Raw genomic sequence first — 26,228 nt, forward strand, 5'->3', positions numbered from 1 at the left:
AAGCTACCACCACTGTAGACCTGACTTCCAAACATCATCAGATTGCTTTAGAAAGGGGCTGGAGCCATTTGATTTCTTTTATCATTCCAAAGTATTATTTTAGACTCAAACACATACCCTTTAAGTTAGTTTCAGCCTCAGCACCTGTTCAGCACAATGTGGACTCCCTCTTCAGAAACTTTGCAGAAGTAGTGTGTTTCATATAGGATGTATTGGTGTATGGTTGTGAGGGATAAGCACATGTCAGGAGGGTATACCGTGTTTTGAACAACATAATCCATAACGGTGTCCCCATAGGACTGCAACTGGTAACCAGCTGAATTCAGACCTAGCCCTCCACCAAGCACCCACACCAGGAACCTTGGAATAATCATCAACAGCAAACTGGACATGCCTGCAAAAGATAACGCCATCAATACATTTTGATTTCGCACCATGAAGATTCTGACCACCAGCAAGTTGTACTATGGGAACAGCCTCTACACCGGGATCACCAGGCAACTTGCTAGAAGGCTACAAGCCATCCACAACTCAGCAGCCACACTCATCCTACACTTCCCACCCAGAACTCAAATAATAACACACCTTAGGGATCTCCACTGGCTCCCAATTTAAATCCTATGGCCATCATTAGGGCAGTATTCAGAGGCAGTGTGCCCCCTTGAGCTCTTCCCCTCCGCAGCGTCCTTTAAACTATGTTATTTTTTGGGATGGTATTGAGAAGAAATTATCACTTTCTACTTTACAGGCTCAAACGCTACCATTAGGGCTCTCTGAGTCCCTTGGGGTCATCTTGCTGAACCTAACTATTTGGTGGTTTGTCTGTTAACAAGTTTCTTTGTCTCCATGCCTTTTGGTTTGGCCCTTGAACCCTACCATTACACAAGCACACTCATTACAAACTCCTCACACACATGTTCAAGACACTACACAACCTAGGTCCCACTTGCCTCAACAGTTGCATCTTCTTCCATCAACCACCCAGACACATCAAACTCTCATGGTTCCTACTCATACACATCCCACGAATAAACAGAATGATATAGGGACAGGAGTGTTCTCAGGTTACTCCTAAAATATGGAGCGTCCACCCACTCCACATCAGAGCCTCCTCATCTCTTCTTGAATTCCCCAATAAGCTGAAGACCTGACTTTTCAATTAACCAACCTACCATTGGCAGGGCTGGGAACAGACACTTACGTAGTACCAGGATACCCTTGCGGCGGATAGTGAACTTTACAAATACATATAACATAACATCACTTAACTTCGAAGGCACATTTACTGTGTTGTTTATTTTAGTTATAATTTGTCAGGTAATGGGATTGAGCCTAAAAGATCCTTAGTCAGAGTTGTTGCCGAGTTTCCTGTACTAGCAAACAAAGACTAATCAACAAACTTTCTGAGAATACTACCATTTTATGCCCTATTATTTCCAAATTGTGCCTAAACCACATTTAACATGCACAATTTGTTGAACAAAAATTATACATTTGTATAGGGGAAGGAAATGGAAGAAAATGTACAGGTAAGACTGGAGATAGCTAATGTCATTCCTCTTAAACCATTTGATGCATGTGACATATGACAGATACAATTCACAAAGTTATAGGTGCTGTTTTAATCCAGTCGTGAAGGTGGTGTTTGATGTTTGAACGGAACAGAATTCACATTTACAGTGATTGAACAGGAAGCACTTGCTTGTTGGTCTGGAGGTATTATCATTTCAAAAGCTATGTTTTGTTTCCCAATAGGAGTATCACAAAACCCTACTTTTTTTGCTCAGTACCAGAATACTTGAAAGGTCTATCCCTAGAATTGCAAAAGAGAATTGCTATCAGATGGAGTATATCCCAAGGATAGAGAATAGCTTTGTTTGTCACGTTTACCAGTTATCAAACCTTTTGTTCTTGTTGAGGACATCGAGGAGAAGGCGGAGTCAAGTGCATTTGTTTGTTTGGTATCTGTTTCTAGTAGGAATTCCATTTCAGAGTCAGAGAAGCTAGTTTTACTGAGTGAGGATTAGGTTGGAGAAAGGTCATGGAGCATGTGATCAAAGTTTGACCAGCATCTAGGAACTTGGATAAAGAAGTTAGGGTGTATCCGCACATTTCTGTAGAGTTATCAGTGATTCATGGTTTGTTAAGGTGCTCTGATCTCCTGGAAGGTTCTGTCTAGGATGTTTGCTAGGGATTGGTAATGAGCACATAGGCATGAGGGCAATAAAGATGAAGATCAGAGCAGGTTCTGGTGGCCTAGGTCAAACAGGTACGTGGGACACTCTGTGAGGCAATGAATGACATATGCCATTAGTAACACGTTTCAGATAATTCTACTGAGGCCTGTGGATTTGGTTAAAGACATGCCTTGGGCTAAGTTGGGGACAATATTCTTGGTTCACTCAATGTGTTGAAAAGTAGCACTAAGTACAGTATGTTTATTATTGAATACTTCAAGTTTGTTGATTGTGTCAGTGGTGCAAAGATAATCGATTTCTTCAATAGTTTGTCAGTGAAGGAATTACAGATACAATAGTAAAAGGACAATGGGGCACGATTTACCTCAGGAGAATGCAAGGATATGTAAATAGCCTTGTGGAGAGGTGCAACAGGGATATTAAGGACATTGTGCGGTCGTTGTTTGCTAACAAGTTAAACTGTTTCCAGTGTGGGGGATTTTACTGTGGTTTAGTCTCACCACACAATATGCTAAGAATGTTTCACCTTTTAATATGTTCAGGAGAAGGATTTTGTTTACTAAGTTGTCATTGGATGGTGAGCCAAAATTTCCTGTTGAGTAATTTACTAGGAAGGGTCGCTACTTTTCTGTCTAGGCGGGGGATTGGGTGGGAGTAAAGTCCCCTGGTGTCATTCTCAAAGGTCTTTCCATGTTTTGCAAGCAAAGAAGAGTAAGGGAAATTAAGTTATTTTTTTACCATATTGAATGACAGTAAATGTTGGAACACGGAGGGAATAGCAGTAGTTCCAGAGACAAATGCTGGAGCTTTGAGTTTACAAAGATTGTTTGAATTGGATGGAATATATAGAGAAGATGAGCATACAACCAGACATGTGTGGATCTTGTCTTTGAATGGGTGACCCAATGTTTCCTGTTGATAAAGTTATGGAGGTACTTAGCAAGAGAAGGTATGCTCAGTTCAATGATGTTACAGAATAGGGTCACTGTGTGTTTTTGGGTCACAGTGGGGGACTGAGTGAGAATAAAGCTCCCTGGTCTCATTCCCAAAGTCCTTTCCAGGTTTTTCAAGCCAAGGAGAGTAAGAGAAATAAAGGTTTTTTTTCGGGTTGGATATCAGTAAATGGTAGAACAAGGAGAGAACAATGGTAGTTTTGGAGCAAATTGCAGTAGCTATGTGTTTAGAAAGTTAATTTGAAATAAATGACATCCATGGGGAAGTTGAGCATATAACCAAACCTGAGCAGAAGTTGGAGAGATGTGTCGCGATTAAGAAATCTTCTGGAAGGAGGAAATCTCAGCACAACAGAAGGTTTCCAAGGAAGTTGATTGAGTATGTTTGATCATGTGATGTGGGTTTTTTTCAATTCTGATTCTTAGATGTTTGCTTGTAGTTTGGTTTTGGCTAATTTTTTTCCTAATTTGATTTCCTCGAAGAAATGAATGTTTTACTTTGTACTGTTTTGTTTTCAATGAGGGAAAGGATGTTTTGCCGTCTTGATATTTGATACAATTCAGTTTTTCTTCATGGAATGTTCTTCTTGAATGTTCAAATTAGTTGAACTGGCCAAGATAGGTGTCAGGCCCTCCTGGTATTTCATCCTGCTGGTTATGTGTGTCAAGCAATCCTGGCTTAAGAGGGGTGAAACCCCGAAACGGGTCCTAGGATGCTTGTTTTCAGTCCAGGGAGGACCTGGCATGGCAGTTCGGGTTGGACTGTTCCCATGAGGCACAGGGTCAAGACTGATTTGCATATGGCAGAGTTCAAACTGGAATGGCATGGTGAGGGAAAAAAAGATGGATTTAGGCCCAGATCTGTGTACTGGGATGAATGTATGACATTGGTCTGCATTCTGTCCATTAATAGTTTTTTTGGTTATGTGTACTCACATAAATAAAAAAGTTAAACTTGCATTAGCTTAAGCTGCCTCCTGGTACCTCCTGGAGTAACTATATTTTGAGAGTTAACCCAGCTTTTTGAGACCACAAGTGGGATTCAATGAACCAAGCTACCTCCCTCAGTAAAACAGGTGAAGAATGAGAGTGGGTACCTGGTATAATTAGTACCTCATGTGAACTTCCTGGATTCCACAATTCAAACTGGAAATGGGAAAATGAGCATTTTCCTGATATGCCTGATAAGGTCAGAGAAGAGCCTGAAATCAAAGAAAAAGTGGTTTGAGTAGGAGATGGTTTCAATATCCTGTTCTTATACAGAAAGTAGGTGTAGTATAGATAAAAATCAGCTCTCGGAAAAGAATAGTTACCCATCTATATAAAATATTCATCCATATAAAATTCTAACAAAAGTTCTTGGCAAATGAGAGATGTGCTCTTACCATGACCTTTAAAGGTAAATATTAAGATGAACTTTGTTAATGCATCTTGCTACAAACAGAGTGACATACAGCATATAATATTGACAAGCCTACTTAGGGCTTGGTATAGAATTGTTCAGTTGGAGGAGGAAAAGTAAATGTACACAAAGCAAACACAGTTCCCAGCATATGCTAGAATTATAGTCCACAAGTATGTAAAAACCCAAGTAAACATCAAATCTTCTTTAGTTTCTCTTTTCTTTCTTTCTTTTTTCTTTTTTCATTCTGATGAATGCTTAGCTAACACTTGTTTTGTCACCTGGTGGGCACACTGTCCCGTGACTTTTTCGAGGCTAAAATAAGAGAACCAAATTATTGTGGCGCTATGCAAATATAAGGTGTATACAATGTAAAAAATACACTTCACCCTGACTTTTAGAGCCCAATCCCGATTGGGTATTTCATTTTCTTCATGCTCAGGTTAGAAACCCATAAACTTCTCTTAAATAAATAATCAATTCAGTATATCGTTTGTAATTTTCACCAAATGATATAAAAGTAAAATACGGGGTAAAAGTGTCACTTAAAAGGTATGAGAAGCTAACCGTAGGTATAAAATCCTACATTGTTTGTGACCTATTAGTGAATCAGCAAGAGTAATGAAAAGTCCCAAGTACACATTGGACATGCACAGAAGTGGGTATCAACAAAATGCCTCAATCTTCTATTTGTGACACCTGAAGATAAATGAGGAGATAGAGTAAATATCCGAAATCTCAAAGTGTTGCCATGTAAATATGTTGGGTAATACCCTGTAAAAATAAACACTCTTACACCTGATTCTCTTTTGGTGATAATTCCATCCCAAACAATCTTCAAATACAAATTGTGCACATGTATTGTAAGGTAATCCTCAATAAGTGTTCCGCTGTTCATCTATACATATAAAATATGCCTGGTGTAAAAGTAGTATACACAAACTTCAGGGTCAGATCCTAAATTGAAAGTGAAAGAATGTCTCTTTCATACACCCGGAGCTAACATAATGCAACCTTGAAGTAGTGTGACATAAAATTCCAATTTTCCTTACCAATAAGCTGTGGCCCGGCACTGTCCCCTGGGAAGTGTGTCTGTTAGAACTGGGGGTCTCTAGTTGGCAGAGGTAGGTACCACTGTTCAAATAGGGACCCTTGCTTCTAGTCAGGGTAAGAAGGATGCACTCTTTAGATAACCCCTGCTCACCCCCTTAGTAGATTGGCACAAGCAGTCTCGCTTATCAAAGGCAATGTGCTAAGTATTTGTACCAACACTCACAGCAACACAGTGAAAATACTACAATCTGACTCCACAACAGTTTAGAAAAATAAAGGTATTTAATATAAACTACACAAGACCAAAACAACAAAAATCCAACAGACACAGTTCAAGAATATGGTTTCAAATGAGTTCTTAAGGTTGCGTTAAAATAATCCACAGTTGCGTCACGTTTTAGCCAACAGTACCTTTAGATGCGACAAAAGTTCCAAGTAAAAGCTGTAGTGGGGAAAAGCAAGCGATGCGCCACTCCTGAGACCCTGGGGAGGCTATGTGACAACCCCGCTGGACGCAGCGGGTGTGTTGCGGTGACTCTGGTCTGTATGGGAAGGGAAGCAATCACTTGCGTGGATTCCGGTGCACAGGTTTCGGTGGAAGCGGCTGGAAAAAGGTACGGTGCGACGATCTTCGGGACAACGACGATGTCAGGTGCGGTGGCGATGCGCGGCGTAGTGTCGATCTTCTCCTCTTGTGGCCCCTCAATGAGATGGCTCTGCGACGACTCTCGCAGCGGCGCGATGCGGTCCCCAAGCAGGCGGTGCGACGATCTCACCCAGTGACGACAGGCTCTGCGACGATGTTGCAGCAATGGTACTTTTCCAGCATCGGAGCAATGCGTTCCGCAAGTGAAGGATGCGTCGGTTCTTGCAGCGGCAAAAGGCGCTGCAACGGTCTCGATCTTCGCGGCGGCAGGAATTTCCTTGAACTGACGGGGAAGCGCTCCGCAATCGAGCGATGCGTGAAACTTTGCAGACAGTCTTTAGTATCTTGATTTCCAGCTTCCCAAGCACAGGTACAACTTCCAGAGGCACCACAACTGGCCCAAACACTCTAGGAAGGACAGCACTCTCTCAGCAGAGTTCAGGGAAGCTGGGGTTGAAGTCCTTTTTTTCCTGGGACTTCTCAACAGGGAGCCAGCTCTTCTCAGACCCTTGGAGATTCCTTCAAAGCAAGGGAACACAGCACAAAGCAAAGACCTTCCCCTCTCCTTGGCAGCAAAGCAACTGCAGGTCAGTCCACGAGCATACAGCAGGACTGTCTTCCTTCCTCAGTCTTCCAGCTTTCTCCTTGGAAGAGGTTCCTTCTTGATTCCAGGATAATCTAATTTTCTGTAGTCTGGGGTCCTATACTTATACCCCTAAAAGTCTTTGTTCCCTTTGTGCAGGAGGGCTCTGAGCCCGGTCTGAACAAGTTCTGGGTGTTTCTTTAAGCACTTTGTTTTCCTGGCCTCTCCTTTCCTTTCAGAGAGAAGGGCAGGGTCGTCAGCCGCCCAAGAGGAGGTGGAGCCATTATTGTGGAGGGAAAACACAGCCCTGGAGTACTTTGTTACCATGATTCCATTTCTTTTCTTTCACAGTGCAGGGCAGAAACATCAGATGCACAACAGGGGTGGAGCCAGCACTGTGGGGGGCAGGCACAGTTCTATTCAGGTCCCAGGTGCAACTCCTCCCTCACATCTAGATAAGGATCTCTCTATTCACCACTGGGCGGACTCATTCTGTCCCTAGGAATCCCCCAGCCCTGTCACTCACAAACCAGACTGTCAATTCACAAACAGCCAAAGGCACACAGAAAAGACAGACAAGAAAGCAGCCACTTTCTAAAAGTGCCGCTTTCAAACACAGGATTTAAAAATCATCCTTCCAAAAAGATGTGTTAATAAATTCTGAGTTCAGAGATACCAGACTTTTATGTCCTATCTCAATCCTATGGGATGATATGCAGGTAACCACTGTACACAGCATTCCTGATTATAGTCCATGGGCAAGATCGTCTTACAATAGTGAACAACAAAAATGGCTGTAATTCACTACCAGAGCATGTCACCTGCACTAGTACATGCTCAACCTTTCACATGCACTGCACCCTGCCTAGGGGCCTTCCATAGGGGTGTCCAATGTGTACAGAAAGGGAAGGGTCAGGCCTGGTCAGTGGGGACACTGGCCAGGTTGACACAGCAGTCCACATACTGCACATAGGCACTGCGGTGGCGCACCTGAGACACCATTTTAGGGCTACTCATGTAGGGGGCACAACCAGTGCTGCAGGCCCACTAGTAGCATTTGAATCACCAGCCCTGGCGCACTCAGTCCACTTTACTAGGGACTTCTTGGTGATACAAATATGCCAATCCTGGATAACCAATTACAATAACAATTTACACAGAGAGCATATGCACTTTTGCACTGATCAGCAGTGGTAAAGTGCCCAGAGTCCTATTGCCAACAACCACAGTCTGGAAAAACAAGTGAGGAAGAAGCAAAAAGTTTGGGGATAACCCTGCAAAAAGGGCCATTTCCAACAGTGTCCGTCCTGTTTCTAATGCAAACAAGGGTGGAAGAATAGCCTGGGGTTGTGCATTCAAAAAGCCATTCTTAATTAAGTATCTGCCAGTCCCACCCATGTTAAAAATCCCAAATTTGAAAAACAAATAATTCCTTACCGGGAAGCGGTGAAATGCTTAAGCCCCTCTCTATTCATCTCCGAGTTCTTAAGTGTGTGAGGTGCCACTCACAGTGAGCCAATTCATACAGCCCACAAGAATGACAGGCAATAGACATAGAGAAGGGACACGAGTCCCCCGGGGTCATATGAAACCAACGGCATCTTGTAATGTGCAGGGAAGAATACTATCGCCCTGGATATCTGTAAAATTATGTCAAAAATCAATGACACAAACCTATCACCATCGATATCCATTTTATTGGATTAAGAAAACTATTGAACATAGTATCCAGGCAGAAAACCACAAGCTTTGTGTTGTGATGTGTACTTACCTTATTATGCATATTCACCTGGAGCTGGAGTTTTGATGTTCTTTGTATTCCACTTACATGTTTGTGCTTAGAATGGAAGGTTGACGGCACTCCACGGCTGACAGTTGCAGCTGGGTTTTGGAGGTAGTGGGATGCCAGATTGTGCTACCAGTAAACTTTTTTCCTTCACTTGATGTTTTCCTAGTCATGTTTGGGAGGCTCCTTCTCAACTGTTTTGCCGACGATCCTGGTCTTCTTGCAGCACAACGTGGTACCTGTTCGGCATAATTCCTCGTCTCCCTTCTCGTTTTGGTTCCTGCAGGAATTCTAGGGCTTGGCCAGTTGTTCCTTGCTCCTGCGCTGATTTCCTTTGTTGTTTGCTATGCTGTCAGGTGCTTTTTGAAGCTTTTTTGCCCAATTTGTGTCCATCGGCCATTTCCAGCACGAGCTGTGCCTCCCTCAGCCCTGTCGTCACGTTCTACATCACTGGAACGCACGTCTCACGCCAAATCGATACTGCGACGCAAGTAACTTAGCGTGACGTGCCACCATCTTGTCTGTTTTCCTGGTGCCAGCTTCAAACAACTTCTTTGGCTCACGGACTTGCTTCGCATACTTATGCTGGTATTTTCTCTTTTCATGAATTAATAAGGATCTGTCTATTTAACTGGTGATCCTAGACTAGTCACGCCGCATGACAAGTAGAGCATGCAGTTGTGAGAGTCTGCCAATATCTTTGTTGAGACTCTCGGCACAGTCCATGTTAATTATCCAGTGACCACGGAAGGATTATTTTGACAATATCAGGGGTACATAGTCATTTCTGTAGGAACATTCATTATTGTTGCAACTCTGGGGACATCTAGTGGCCTACGTTGGTATAGTCAACAGATAATAGGGCAACCCAATATTCCAAAGGAACTAGGTATAGTCAATAACACAATAGAAAATTGTTCCTGAAGAAATCGTTCAATGTTATTTTAGATTTTTAAATTCGTCACAATAGTGAAAATGAATTTCACAGTACTCAAGAGACTATTTTTAGAGAAATATATAATGCATTTATTTTCATTGTAGTTTTTTACATAAGATATATAACCATATCCTATTTAATTTGCATAAGTATAAATCATATGTCCATCCATGTACGGCAACCTGGATATATACTGCTACTGAGTTTTTTGACATGTGCAGTACATTCTGACACTTTTGTACAAAATATATGAACAATATTTACAAATCTACACACTATTCAGCATTTCTATATACAATTCAGATACATTGATTGATGATATTATTTACAAAGAAGTGTCATATCGTCGACGTTTCAGTCTCACATAGTGCGATTCATCAAGACTATCATCAGGACAAGCGTTGCACCATGAATAACAACAATTACTTCCAATCGTCTGATTCTTCTGCCTCTTTGAAATGAAAGTCAGATTATGAGGCAATCATGAAAGCGCATTAATTCGCCCTCATCGATTTTGTTCAGGAATAAGTCACTTTTCCTCAAACTTCACTCGTTGGAAAAAATTAAGGCTTGATTTTTTCCGACGAGTGAAGTTTGAGGAAGAGTGACTTATTCCCGAACAAAATTGATGAGGGCCAAGGAGGGTTCCCCAATTTTGGGTTGGATACATCAATATGAACTACATATTGTCATCAATCCTAGAGTTACCAATCATATTATGGTAGTAGAAGATGACATGCAAGTTAAAGATATTTTTCGAGATGCCCATAAGGAGTATCAGCATGGGATCATTCTCAAGTCTAATGCGTGTCTAATACAACACAAGCTTAGGAGAGTTTCTCTTTCTGCCAGACAGGGTCTTAAAGTTTTGCTGGATGATTTATTGAACCAGTGGAGGTATCCCCTTGGATTTCTCCAGTGGTTTGATGCTAAAGGCAGATTGTCGATCTCGTTTTTGCATTGACCTAAGGTCCTTAAATTGTGACATTATTACTGATACATTTCCACTTCCTAATATCAACGAGTTGCTGCGGTCTGTGGGAGGTGGTAGATATTTTTCTAAAATTGATTAGAGAAGTGCCAACCACCAGATTAGATTACATCCAGACTCAAAGTCTCTCACAGCATTTATCACAACGGAAGGTATTTTTCAATTTACTTGCATGCCCTTTGGGCTAGCTTCCGCTGTGAGTGTTTTTGAATGATGTCAGATATGCTCAAAGGTTTGTCTGGAGTAGTGTAGTTCCAAGACGACATACTGGTTTCAGGAAAGACTATTCAGGAACATAATGTAAATTTGAGGCAAGTTTTGTGGAGCTTACAGTCAACAAAGATAAATGCAGCTTTCTTACTGAGCAAGTTGACTATTTGGGATATTCAATTTCTAGTGGTGGAATTTCTCCCCAATAAAATCTTTTGGATGTCATAAAGAATGCTCCTTCCCCACAGGAAAAGGACCAGCTCAGGTCTTTCCTGGGCCTTGTTGAGTACTATTCCAAATTTGTTAGTGGTTTTTCTAATATTGCTGAACCTTTCAGGAAACTTCTTCGCAAGGATTGCAAATTTGAGTGGGCTAATGAGCAGTCTGATGCTTTTTCCAAGATTAAGATGCAAATGTGTAATGCTGGAATTCTTTCACCTTTCAAAACCTCTTGTAAATCATTTCTGACTGTTGATGCCGAAGCGTGAAGCTCTTGCTGCAGCTTGGGGAGTGGAATATTTCAGAGTATATTTGTGAGGGTCACGGTTGGTGTTAAGGACCGATCACGAAACCTTAATGAAAATGTTGTCTGCAGGAGGTGCTAAAAAAGGGATCAGCACGTCTTGCTAGGTTTGCAGCTAGATTACAGGAATATTTATATGATGTTGAGTTCATTTAGGGTTGGCGAAATTTACAAGCTGACTGCTTATCACGTATGTCACTTGATTGGAAACAGTAGACAAAGAGATTGTTAAAAAGCTTGAATGTGAAGAAGCAGTTGCTTTTGTTTTTGACATTTGTGAATGCAATGTAGGCTCTTTTTCAAAGGCACAATGGCAATTGTCTGAAGCGTTGATTGAAGATTCTGTTTTGCTAAAAGTTTTAATTCTCATGTAGAAAGATTCACCTTGTGAGAGTATGGATTCAGCATCAATTAGGCCTTATTGGAAGTTGTTAGAGGAACTCTCTCTCAGTGGGAAGGATGTTATCATGAGGGATGAGAAATTTGTTCCCCCAAGTGCCATTAGATTACACATTTTTAAACTTGCCCACGAGAGACACCAAGGCCTGCCATGAATGATCAGATCAGAGAATGGGTGGTTAATTGTACTCTCTGTAAAGAGAGCGAGAAGAGATTGAAAGTTGGTCCACAGAGTTGTATGGGTCACATTGAAGATCCTGGTAAACCATGGCATGCTATTTGTTTTGATTTTATTGGTCCCCTTTCAGAATTGTCTTTGGATATACATTTTGCTGTGTAGTTGTGGATGTACACTCACGTTGGTTGCATCTTGAGTTTTTAAAGGATGTCACAACTAAATCCACCATTACTGTGTTGGAGACTTTATTTTTATGTGAAGGTATTCCTCAAGGTTTCCTTACAGATAACGGGACTCAGCTTACCTCTGGTGAAATGCGCTGCTTTTTGGAAAGATGTGGTGTGAAACATTTATGTACCTCTCTTTACAATCCGATGGGTAATGGAATTGTGGAAAGGGCAAATCAACTTATTAAAGGTAATTTAGAAACTAGCTTTAGAAAATGGTTTGTCTTCCAGTCGCCTTGTTCAAGATATGCTATGGGCTTATTGCACAACTCCTCATAGTGTTACTCTCAAGTCCCCATTTTTGATTATGAGAGGGCGCCTTCCTGGCTCTCGTCTTGTCCCATCTTGGCTTAAAGGTTGGGAGACTTCTGGAGGTGAACGTACCATTGAGTTTCTTTCTTCTTCCAAAATCTCTGTTGGTGATTGGGTTAAATTGAAATTTGGAAGTATTGAAGGTGGTTTTACAAAGTTCAAAGGACCTTGTAGAGTTGTCAGTGTAGGTAGTTATTTCATTGTCATTTAAGGAGGAGAACATTGGAATTTGTGTAGAGTGGCATTATATCAGAAAGGTAGTGCTACTGACAAGACTTGGAAAACATGCATTGACCAGTCCTGCAGTGACAGTGAAAACTGCTCTGGTGTGATGTTTATGCCTGACATGATGGTTAAGAGTGATTCAGGTGTTAAACTTACTGAATATGTCTCGCATTCTAATGAGTCGTGTTCTTTTCCTCAAGGTTTTAGGGGTGAGGATCAGGCTGAGTTGTCCAACTCTCCTGATGTTGAGTTGGGTGTTAGGAATCGTAGACCACCATGTTATCTTCAGGATTATGTTAGATCATAAATGCTTATTTTATGCCATTCATATTCGTTGTTCTTCTTGATTTTCTTCTCAGTTTGTTGTTTTCTCTTTGCTCCCTCTGCATTTTTTTTAATTATTATTAAAGGGAGAAGGTTGCTGTGATTTGTACTTACCTTATTATGCATATTCACCTCAAGCTGGAGTTTTCGTGTCCTTTGTATTCCACTTACATGTTCATGCTTAGAATGGAATGAAATTCACTTGATGTTTTACTGGTCATTTGTGGGAGGCTCCTTCTCAAAACTTCAATATATTAGGATCCTAATAAATCCAGGGGAGTTTTGTAAGCCAGCGCCATCTTGTCAAGTGCAGAGATGTACATATTGCTTTCTAAATATTAGTAGACATAAGGCCAGATTCAGTGGTATGACTCTATCAGTCACAATATCCAAAAATAAGAGATCGTGTTCAATAATGACTCAAAATGTGCGTATTCTACATACAACACCAATCCCTTGACCCATCTAGTAACATAATGCATATCCATACAAATGGGACTAGGGTTAGCAGCAACATGTTTAACAAAAACTTTTCCCACGTCAAATTTAAGAATGTCATCTTGTGACTGAAAGTGTCTCTATACATCCTACAGCTACTCACCGTTGATAGTTACATATTAATTTCTGACATAAGCACAAAGCTTGATTTTTGACCTGAATATAAGCCAGTCCTACACTTTATACTTGTTATTTTCAGCAATTATGTCTTTGCCTGCTTTGCATATAACTGATTAATTTTAGTAGCTGACGGAAATGAAAGTGTATTGACATAGCATGAAAGACACAAACAAATGAAACACTCCATCTCCACACTCCATCTCTCCACCGACATGTCATCCAAAATACGACTAAATGCAAGTAGCATCCATTTGTCCAGTTCCCTAGCGAAGGGTGGCTACTTAAAGACCCTGGATACCACGTGTTCTCACACCTTTTCAACTTGTCGGATCAAGTGAGGGGTTGTAAGGCAGTGATTGCGAGCATCGCTTGAGTAGTACCATCTAGGAGTATTCACCATAAGTGCTGCATTGCAATTTGGTCCCTTACTTGTCATCCCTAGTTACCCATCTAACAGCATGCTGTAACTTAGATGCATAGTAGTAAAGTTCTATGTTTGGCTCGACTATACCCCCCTCAAACATGTCGCGTTTGCACTGCAACAGCAGCACCCAGCTCCATCTCCCAGCCCACACCTGTGAAATCCTCAAACTGTCAACATCTTAAAAAGACTGCATGACAACATGTAAAGAGCCTTTTGCCTTATGCCTATTAACAAATCTGTAAATGACAGATCAGAGCACCTAACCAAAGGGAAGGGATTCCGCTAAATTGTCGAAACAACGCCCCGAATCAAAGAAGAAAAATTCTCTTCTTGAGTTCCCTTCACTCACCAAGGGTTGCCCCTAGGTGACATGCTTCATCATTGGGGCCATCCCAGACGGCTACTGTCTGGGGCGTGCTGCAATTAGCGGAACTATGTAGGAGCACTTTTTGTGAACAAATGTGTAGTGCAGTGTATGGGGGAGAGGTGAAGGTGATGCAAAAAATACCTAGCTAGTGAGCGATTCATTTATTCCTGCTCCTAGTTGGTATGAATAAAATAGGGTTAATCATAAGGAGGAAGTGTAACTGTTATGTGTATAATGTCCCTAGTATTTTGTCAACATGTTTTGAGGTGTCCCCTAAACCTCTTCTTCAGGACCACATGGGGACCAGCCCCATGCTTACCACTCTGTGAGAAAAACAATCCTATATTAAATAAATAATATAACAAAGAACAGATGTACACCTAATTTGTGAACACAACAATTAAATACATACAGTTGAAATCAGACTCTTAGTATCTGTTCAAGGAGATAAAGTGACAAAGACATTTGTACATACTGCCTTCCCACCTTTCACATGGGCAGGTGCAAACTGTGTGCAGTGCTTAAATCAATGCATTCCTCTTTAGTTTTTTTTTGGTGCCCTTAGTAGTAAAATTTATAATTAGTGCCTGTATCTAATGTGACACCTTGGAACACATAGGACTACTCTATTATGAGAAAGCATGGTTAATCGTCAAAAACATTGGTAAACAGAAAGAAACACTTGTGAGCAAACATTACAAAAACAACACAAACATATAAACATACTGTTCACAATTTGTAAGAACATACTTTTGTTTTGGCAACGTGTGCCTCATGGACTGCCAGGGTGGAGGGCATTGTAGTAACCCTAGAAGAATGTATATAAAGCATTTAAGTCAAGGGAAGGGCCATGGGTAAAAAACACAATACTGGTTAGTTATTTCCCATAGCATGGCGTGGAGAAAAACCAAGCGTTTATCAAGGGTCCTGGGTTCCTGTTAGGGAAAAAAGATCCTACTTGGCTCAGCACTCCTCCGACAATGGCACCTATTTGTACCCGGGCGGACCAAATATTAGTGTGTCTTTAGCCTAATATTGTTTAAATACTGGCAGAAAAAGCCCAGTCATGCTCACATGTGAGTAAAGACTAGACCGCGGTTGTAACAAAATTGCCGCCTACTTTCGGAACTTTTCCCGCACCATTTTGGGAGAATCAATTTCAGAGCTGGAATTTTTTAATTAAATTAGTGGCATAGTAAACTGGGAGATGAATAAATAATATTTTTTTGGCAGCATTTATTAAGGTGATTACCGCAACTGAAAAAAGACTATGACAAAACGGAGAGACATGAAAGAAAGACTATAGACCAAGGTTAATGGCCATTTCATTATTGGCAAGGTTTGAGCGCCATATTGGAGGTAGAGACCGGAAATGTTCCACCTCCAATATTTAGTTATGAGATTATCAATTGAGGTGTAGTTAGTGTGGTGTCAGCCTGAGAGGAGAAAACCACTCCAAAGGCTATGTTTAATAGCAAGGCAGTAGGATTTAGACTATTGCTTTTGTGTGGTTGTGGATGCAGTTGTTCAGTAATTACAAGTTCCTTGCATCATGCCTATGGAGTTACAAAAACAATTAACAACCTGGGTTTTCATGTGGGATTTTGTTAGTGGGACCTCTTCTTGGAGGTGATTTTAGTACCGTCCGGTCCTCTCATCTGTGATGTAAATAAAACAGTCCCAGAGTGGTATTGGGATTATTATATCTGTATCTCCAAAGTACTCAGGGTGTAATTCATCTTGTGAACTGTCCCCATGGGATATTATCATTCAGACCTGTCGTATTTGTGCACAATCCATCTTTGTTCTTTTTCCAGCAGCTTCTGTTCTAAATTGTCATGGTATGTCATATGTTCTAACACTTCCCATCGCATGTCATTTGGGGTGTGTTTCTTTTACTCAAAGTGTGCTGTCATCCTCGTGCTTGTCCTGTGGCACCTGATGTTGCTATGGTTCTCACATATTCTTGTGCTGACCTTTCTAGTAGTCATGTCTACATAGTGTAGGTTACCGCTACATGTGATCATGTATATCACCCCTGAGCTGTTGCATGTGTTGTCTTAGTTCCAAAGTTGTTTCTGTCTTAAAAGTCACCTTCTTTGTGGTAGCAGTGAAGTGGCACACACTGCAGATGCCACATGGGGATGGCCTGTGGGTAAAGTACTGATTGCCTGTTGGTTGTTCTTAAATTGGGATTTAGGCACGTGTGAACTAGGATGTCCCTGAGGTTCTTGCCTCTACTATGTGAGCAGCAAAGAAAAGAGACCCTTGGAAAAATATTACTAATAAAAACTTCAATTCAAACACACTTCAATCACACTAGTGTCAGAGATCAGAGTGCCCCAAGATTATACATGCCCAAAAATAATATTACTGGAGAAAACCAGAATTTTACAAATTACAATACAATTTTATTGATACAATTTTTAAATCAAATTATAAAAGTGAATGAAACCACAACAACAAAAAGATGTTCATTTACATACATGATATGCCAGATTATAAAAATTTACATAAGAGACAAAAGAAGAGTCAATCATTAAAGAAACATCATGAATTATTAATCCGATTAGAATCTATATATTATGTCCGACTGATGTCAACGGGTGACACCCTAATAGTTCCTCAGATTTAATTCAAACTTGTATGCGTCGACGCATTTCGGTGTTGTGACTTATTCAAGTTAAAATAACTAAAAAACAACAAAAACGTATAAATATAGCAACCTTATAATCATTCAAATCACATTTTCTCATTGTAATACAAATTCATTAGAAACCATTTCGATACACAATTAATTCATCCGAATAGTAAGAAAATCGAATCCTAATAGGACACTACATAGTAGTCGCTAAACACTGAATCATACTATTTTTGTAAACCACATAGCATTACTATAAGCAAATATAATCTTAATAGGGCCCTGTATGGTGATCGCTAAACACTAAAACATACTATTTCTATAAATCACATAGTATCTCTATGGGGCATTGTAAACCAACGATAATTTAATACACACTGGAGTTGCATACATGGGATTCTGACCTTTGACACCTATTCACATCAATACATCACTCAGTCAATCAAATGCCACCTACACTTGTATAAAACATATGTGGCATGAGTTATTTTACACAGAAACAGGAATTTCCAACCTTAATGTGACCTGTATGATTATGCATGCAAAAATGCATGTGCAATTAAACAAAACATTCATTTTAAATAAAGGACTGATGCGTCCCGTTAGTTGGTTAACACCGAGTTGTAAGCTATAAATGAAATACTACATTCCTCCTACGTAAAGATAATAGGACCGAAAATTATTCTAAGTCCTCTACAGACTATCCCAGCGTTAAGTTCTGAAATGCAAACCCGAGTAATAATGAATCGGTCAGAATCTGACCTGTGACAAAAATTAATTAATTAAACTATAAAGTGTCACAAAACTCGTGGAGTTATATGTCCCTTTAAGGACCAGTGTGCATATATTACTTGGTGTTTCTTCAAAAGGCTGGCCTCATGGAGTAGGCTTCCTATATTAACACGTGGTTCTTTTTATGCGTTGCCAAGACGATCTGGATATTTTGTCCTTAAATATTATTTACTCTAGAACAAAAAGGAATCCTTTTATTTTATGAATAAAATCTCTCAGTTTAAAGGAATGATATTTTCTACGTCGATATACAACTCTATTATGTACCTTCGTCAATACAGACTCTGCCCAATCGGGTGGATGGAGTCCAATGTAGTAAAAGGAAACCGTCAGCTGCAGTTATAGTATATGCCCCGCGTTGTATAGATGCGTTATTTGGTTCCCAAATACGGCAAACCTAAACACGTAAATAAACATAGGATGAATACACACCCCGATGAAGAATCCTGTAAATAGCTTACAGGGTACAAGAGCATATCCCCTTAGGACATACCAGGTATTGAAACCAGCAGAGTGTATGATGGGACATCGTCCTTATGATTTTCGGAAATAAACCCCTCTGTGTAAATGGCCCGCTTATATGCAAGCTGCATGTTGAAAAATTAACTGCACCTAGGGCTCTACTATGTGAGAACATGGGTACTGGGATATTTAGTAGGCCTGGGCAGTAAATTCCATTCCGTTAGCAGAATTTGGGTAATTTCGTGTTCCGCGGAGAATGCAAAATTGCCCAAAATTCTGCATTCCGCGACTTTGTTTGCGTTGTCAAATGCGTGTTTGCAAGATATTTCCCCCCAAGCACACAAACAGCGATTGCAAACAGTAAAAAAGCATTTCGAACAAGCAATTTTGCATGTTCGTGGAATTTCTATGTGTTCGCTGAGATTTTTTACCGTTTCGAGGAGATTTGCGTAACGCGATTATGCAAAATTCCACCCACCCCTAATATTTAGTTTTCCACTGTTGAGGATGCTTCAGTGCTTCCTTACTATCTTTGGCACTTTGTCCGATGCTATGTTAAATGTTGCTATACAAATGAGTCTTCTTTCTTTTTCTCTGTCCTCTTTTTCATATGTTTCAATAAGAGCATCCCTGTGATTATTGGCTGCTCTTTTCCTTGCTTTAGTGATGGTCTTAGCAGGGTATTTTCTCTTCTGGAGTTTTTTGCATAGGTCTTTTTCCCGTATTTCATAATCCTTTATTTGTGAACAATTCCTCCAGAGCTGGAGAAAACTGTCATAGAGTAGTAGGCAGTTCTTGGCAGTGGGTTTAAAGTGAGTGGTAGTCTTAAGGGTCCCTTCTGCTGCCTAGATGTTGAGATCTAGGAACACCAATTCTAATCTGCTCATGGTGTGTGTGAATTTTAGGAATGGGTCCTGTAGATTGAGCCATTGGAGGAACTTGTTTGCTCCAGATTTGTCGCCTTTTTCATACCATGAGGACGTCGTCAATGTCCCTCTTCCATTACAGTATTTTTTCTCAGTGTGGGTTGTTGTCTGACAAAATCTTGTGTTCTTCTAAGTGGTAAACTTACAATCCTGACACACTTGGAGCAAAGGTACTCCCCATGCTTTTTCCATGTCGATGTCGGAACAGGATGTCTTCAAAATGGAAAAAAATTCTCAGTCAAAGCCCATTTGCAGCAATCAAGGACTATATGATGTGGTGTTTGGTAGGGTCGTTCTGCTCTATATAGGGTTGGATATCTAGGGTTTCTTTGTGTGGTAAGCTCGTTTATAGGCTCTCTACATCGAAGCCAAAGAGGACGTTGTGTTCAGGGTCAAAGTTGAGATCCTTGAGTAGGCAAACTAATGCTTTCGTGTCCTTTAATTATGTATTGGTTGTTTGTATCAGGGTGCGTAGAAAGGCATCTGCCAATTTTGAAAGTAGTTCTAGAATGGATCCGATACCAGAGACAATGGGACATCCTGGAAGGTTATCCAGTGACATGAAATTTGGGGGTAGTGTGGAAATAGGGCACGACAGGTTGGGTTTTGGTCATGAATTCTCCTTCTTTCTTAGTAACCCAATCATTTTGTATTATGTACAGACACCTGGGATGGAACACCAGTTTCGACACTGTGTCCCTTCCCAAAAAATTAAAGTAGTAACATGTTCCAAAAGTGAATATAGTTCATCAGTCTGCTCACCAGCGGTTCTATGCAATACCATTGCTGGTCCTTCATTGTGTGCCCCACTGTGGAACCAAGATATCGGACTCCCAGGCTAAACAACATAACTCTTTCCCTATTAATACAAAGGCCTACTATCTTCCCAAAAGTCTCCAGGCATCTCAAAAGCAATGATGTGAACTCCATGAGGTGCCACAAATAAAAGCAACATCTCATCACATCAGGTGATGTCATTCCAAGGCTTTGCCACCAATGGCTCCTACACCAGAGCAAAGAGGAGCGCTGAAAGCAGACAGTCCTGTTGTGTGCTCACCCAGCAGCCCACACTATGATTTATAGAAAATATTGGCAAAAATAAATGTTATATATTTTTTTTAAATGTAGAACAAAATAGAAAATGCTACGGCACTATTACCTTCATTTTGAATTAACTTTTTAATATATTCAAGTGTATTACATGAATTTAACACTAGGTAAAAAAAACACCTGAAATACAAGTTTATTTAGATTTATCTTGGATTATAAAGTACAACTCATTACTTAATTTGAATATTTTTTTAATTTAAAATTAAACGTAATTTTAAAATAAAAAGAGGCTAGCAATCTATTTTATCATATTATTTGTTTTCTTATTATGTTTAAATGTTTTCATTTTTTTAATGCATTTTACTTGTAGCAGGTGTCAACAATACAATACAGTAGGAGTCCAGGAACCATTAGATAATACAGTGTCATTCGAAAAAGGGTAGAACTCTATTATCATGCCCTTGCTCATAACATTGTTATTACAGATAAACAAATCTAACAATGTAGTTCTCCCAGAATCTAATTCCACCTCCTACCCACCCACCCCCTCCCCATATTGGGAGAAACAAGAACCCCTTCAAAAATCCTGCATAAAAAGTTATTTATAAACATTTCTAAGGGTACATGGATGAAGTTTTATGTTGACTCTAAAAAAAGAGCAGCCTGTCAGATGTTCATAATGGATGGTAGCCAAGATTTAGAGTGACTGCTCCCATGTGCGGCAGGCCACCAGTGGGAGATCTCTATATCAGTAGGGCACTAATTGTCCAGATAAGAATTCAAAGTTGGGTTTTTGGAATTGGGTATCCCAGAATATCCTTAATCTGAACCAGGGTTTTGGACCAAAAGGTCTTATGTTGCGACGTCCCACCACATGTGACAAAAGTCATCCAACAGCCCACACCCTCACCAGCATAAGTCAAATAGGATGGGATGGGTCTTACCTCTTACGCTGATGACATTCAATTGGTGCTTGCGGTGCATAATGATGGAGGGGCAGTAGCAGACAACTTCCAGGAAGGCATGCTGGCAATCAGCACATGGATGGCCAATAATTGCCTAAATCTTAACTCTGAGAAAACAGAGGTAATGATTTTTGGCAAACTGTTGCCAGGCTGGTCCTCCTCCTGGTGGCCATCCTCATTGGGACCCCCTCCGCTTGCGGTATCTAAGGTCAAAATCGTAGGCGTCATATTTGACGACAAGCTGTCCTTCGCACCTCATGTTAACACTGTGGTCTCATCCTCATTCCATAAACAGCACGGTCGCTCCCCCCATGCTCCCTGATCCCAGCTCCTGTTGACGATCTGGGCGGCTGGTGGTACCGCTTCGAGACTACAGAGCTGTAACTGCTTATTTATTTAATTTTGCCTCGCGTTGTGTTTATTTATTTAATTCCGCCTCGCGCTGCATTTATTTAATCAATTCCGCCTCGCGCTGCATTCATTTAATTATTTCAGCCTCGCGCTGTGTCTGTTTAATTAATTCCGCCTCGCGCTGCATTTATTTATTTATTTCAGCCTCGCGCTGTGTTTGTTTAATAAATTTAGCCTTTAGCCCCCGGTGCCCTGTGACCCTCCATCTTGTTGTGTGTCCCCTGGCCCGCCCCTCCTCCCTGCTACCGCCTCCCAGCTGCTGACCCTCCCACCCACGAACAGAGTGCTCCCTACCTGCATTTATTTAATTAATTCCGCCTCGCGCTGCATTTATTTATTTGTTTCAGCCTCGCGCTGTGTTTGTTTAGTGAATTTAGCCTTTAGCCCCCGGTGCCCTGTGACCCTCCATCTTGTTGTGTGTCCCCTGGCCCGCCCCTCCTCCCTGCTACCGCCTCCCAGCTGCTGACCCTCCCACCCACAAACAGAGTGCTCCCTACCTCCTCTGACGCGCTGTGATCACCTGGACCTCATCCAGCACGGTCGCTCCCCCCATGCTCCCTGATCCCAGCTCCTGTTGACGATCTGGGCGGCTGGTGGTACCGCTTCGAGACTACAGAGCTGTAACTGCTTATTTATTTAATTTTGCCTCGCGTTGTGTTTATTTATTTAATTCCGCCTCGCGCTGCATTTATTTAATCAATTCCGCCTCGCGCTGTATTCATTTAATTATTTCAGCCTCGCGCTGTGTCTGTTTAATTAATTCCGCCTCGCGCTGCATTTATTTATTTATTTCAGCCTCGCGCTGTGTTTGTTTAATAAATTTAGCCTTTAGCCCCCGGTGCCCTGTGACCCTCCATCTTGTTGTGTGTCCCCTGGCCCGCCCCTCCTCCCTGCTACCGCCTCCCAGCTGCTGACCCTCCCACCCACGAACAGAGTGCTCCCTACCTGCATTTATTTAATTAATTCCGCCTCGCGCTGCATTTATTTATTTGTTTCAGCCTCGCGCTGTGTTTGTTTAGTGAATTTAGCCTTTAGCCCCCGGTGCCCTGTGACCCTCCATCTTGTTGTGTGTCCCCTGGCCCGCCCCTCCTCCCTGCTACCGCCTCCCAGCTGCTGACCCTCCCACCCACGAACAGAGTGCTCCCTACCTCCTCTGACGCGCTGTGATCACCTGGACCTCATCCAGCACGGTCGCTCCCCCCATGCTCCCTGATCCCAGCTCCTGTTGACGATCTGGGCGGCTGGTGGTACCGCTTCGAGACTACAGAGCTGTAACTGCTTATTTATTTAATTTTGACTCGCGTTGTGTTTATTTATTTAATTCCGCCTCGCGCTGCATTTATTTAATCAATTCCGCCTCGCGCTGCATTCATTTAATTATTTCAGCCTCGCGCTTTGTCTGTTTAATTAATTCCGCCTCGCGCTGCATTTATTTATTTATTTCAGCCTCGCGCTGTGTTTGTTTAATAAATTTAGCCTTTAGCCCCCGGTGCCCTGTGACCCTCCATCTTGTTGTGTGTCCCCTGGCCCGCCCCTCCTCCCTGCTACCGCCTCCCAGCTGCTGACCCTCCCACCCACGAACAGAGTGCTCCCTACCTGCATTTATTTAATTAATTCCGCCTCGCGCTGCATTTATTTATTTGTTTCAGCCTCGCGCTGTGTTTGTTTAGTGAATTTAGCCTTTAGCCCCCGGTGCCCTGTGACCCTCCATCTTGTTGTGTGTCCCCTGGCCCGCCCCTCCTCCCTGCTACCGCCTCCCAGCTGCTGACCCTCCCACCCACGAACAGAGTGCTCCCTACCTCCTCTGACGCGCTGTGATCACCTGGACCTCATCCAGCACGGTCGCTCCCCCCATGCTCCCTGATCCCAGCTCCTGTTGACGATCTGGGCGGCTGGTGGTACCGCTTCGAGACTACAGAGCTGTAACTGCTTATTTATTTAATTTTGCCTCGCGTTGTGTTTATTTATTTAATTCCGCCTCGCGCTGCATTTATTTAATCAATTCCGCCTCGCGCTGCATTCATTTAATTATTTCAGCCTCGTGCTGTGTCTGTTTAATAAATTCCGCCTCGCGCTGCATTTATTTATTTATTTCAGCCTTGCGCTGTGTTTGTTTATAAATTTAGCCTTTAGCCCCCGGTGCCCTGTGACCCTCCATCTTGTTGTGTGTCCCCTGGCCCGCCCCTCCTCCCTGCTACCGCCTCCCAGCTGCTGACCCTCCCACCCACGAACAGAGTGCTCCCTATCTCCTCTGACGCGCTGTGATCACCTGGACCTCATCCAGCACGGTCGCTCCCCCCATGCTCCCTGATCCCAGCTCCTGTTGACGATCTGGGCGGCTGGTGGTACCGCTTTGAGACTACAGAGCTGTAACTGCTTATTTATTTAATTTTGCCTCGCGTTGTGTTTATTTATTTAATTCCGCCTCGCGCTGCATTCATTTAATTATTTCAGCCTCGCGCTGTGTCTGTTTAATTAATTCCGCCTCGCGCTGCATTTATTTATTTATTTCAGCCTCGCGCTGTGTTTGTTTAATAAATGTAGCCTTTAGCCCCCGGTGCCCTGTGACCCTCCATCTTGTTGTGTGTCCCCTGGCCCGCCCCTCCTCCCTGCTACCGCCTCCCAGCTGCTGACCCTCCCACGCTCCGCCCCCTCCACCATCCATTTATGGCCAATGCCTCCACGCGCAGCGTCCACGCGCTACGGCCTCGCCGAAGGTGCGCCAAAGGTAAGCCCGTCTACGCCCGTCCGCGCCTGGCCCGCGCCCAGCGCCAGACCCCCTGCCCCTCACGTCACCCAGCCTTCCCGCATTACCTACGATGCCGCCTCCCTCCTAGCCCTTAACCCCGGTCGCGCCCCCAACTGCGTCCAAGCCGCTCCTGGACGCACCCATGGACCTTTCTCTTGCTTCTCCTGCAAATTCAGCGGCACCGACAACATCTCCGCTACGACCACACCACAGATTCCCGACCCCAACCACCTACAATGCATCCTTCTCAACACCCGATCGGTCCACAGACACGCCATTGACCTATGGAATCTACTAGACACCATATCTCCGGACATCGCCTTCCTTACGGAAACATGGATGAACGCTTCCTCCGCACCAGACATCACCATTGCCATCCCTGAAGACTATAAGATTACTCGCAAAGACCGTACCAGCCACACAGGAGGAGGACTCGCTATCGTCCATAAGAAATCAATCCGCATCTCAACCAGCTCTGACGCCAACCTCGTCAACTCCGAACACCTTCACTTCAAGATCCACATCGACCCCAAAACCACACTCAGAGGCACTCTCCTCTACAGACCACCAGGACCCCGCGCAAAATTCAGTGAAGACATCACGGACTTCATCACTCCTCACGCGCTCCCCTTCAAAGAATACATCCTTCTGGGAGACCTCAACTTTCACCTTGAAAGGATCAATGACCGCAACACCGCCACCCTCGTGGACAACCACGGCAACCTCGGACTTAAACAACTAGTCACCTCCCCCACCCACATCGCAGGTCACACACTCGACCCCATCTTCACATCCAACAATCATGTCTCCTTCAGCCACACCACGGACCTCCTCTGGACTGACCACAGCTGCGTTCACTTCACCTACAACAAACCAAAACCCAACATCCACCTCCAACCTACCCTGCAAAGAAACTGGAACAAAATCACCACGGACCAAATCTCCGCTTCGCTCCTTCGAAACTCCCCAGCCTCTCTTCTAACGCCAACGAAGCCGCCGCCAACCTCACCCTATGGTTATCCAACACCGCCGACACCTTAGCACCACTGAAAAAACGTCAAAGCAAACCTGGCAGAAAGAAGGCCTCATGGTTCAACGATGATCTTAAGAAATCCAAGAAACTCTGCCGCTCCCTTGAAAAGGCCTGGAAAAAAGACCCATCCACCAGCACCAAGGACGCCTTCAAAAGCGCCACCCGCACTCACCACCAACTGATCCGAAAAGCCAAGAAAATAGCATTCAAGGATCGACTTGACAACAACGCCCACAACAGCAAGGAACTTTTCAACATCGTCAAGGAATTTTCAAACCCCTCGGCCAACTCCAACGACATCACCCCCTCTCAAACCCTCTGCGACTCCCTAGCCTCTTTTTTCCACAACAAGATTGCAGACATCCACAACAGCTTTGACAACCAACCCAGAAACCAACCCACCCTACCATCTGCTGACCATCTTCCCCCCGTAAACACCCTTAACGCCTGGAACCCAATCTCCACTGAGGACACCATCCGCCTGATGAATTCCATCCATTCTGGATCCCCCACAGACCCATGCCCTCACCACATCTTTAACAAAGCAGACTCCGCCATAGCACCGCACCTCCGAGACGTCATCAACTGCTCCTTCAACTCCGCTACCTTCCCAGAAGACTGGAAACACGCTGAACTCACCGCCCTTCTGAAAAAACCAACAGCGGACCCCACCGAACTCAAAAACTACCGCCCCATCTCGCTTCTTCCTTTCCCGGCCAAAGTCATTGAGAAAGCCGTCAACAACCAGCTCGCCGCCTTCCTCGAAGCCAACAAATCCCTCGACCCCTCACAATCTGGCTTCCGAGCAAAACACAGCACTGAGACCGCCCTCATCGCAGCAAC

This window comes from Lissotriton vulgaris, chromosome 4_1 (assembly GCF_964263255.1).
Source record: "Lissotriton vulgaris chromosome 4_1, aLisVul1.2, whole genome shotgun sequence".
Taxonomy (NCBI): domain Eukaryota; kingdom Metazoa; phylum Chordata; class Amphibia; order Caudata; family Salamandridae; genus Lissotriton; species Lissotriton vulgaris.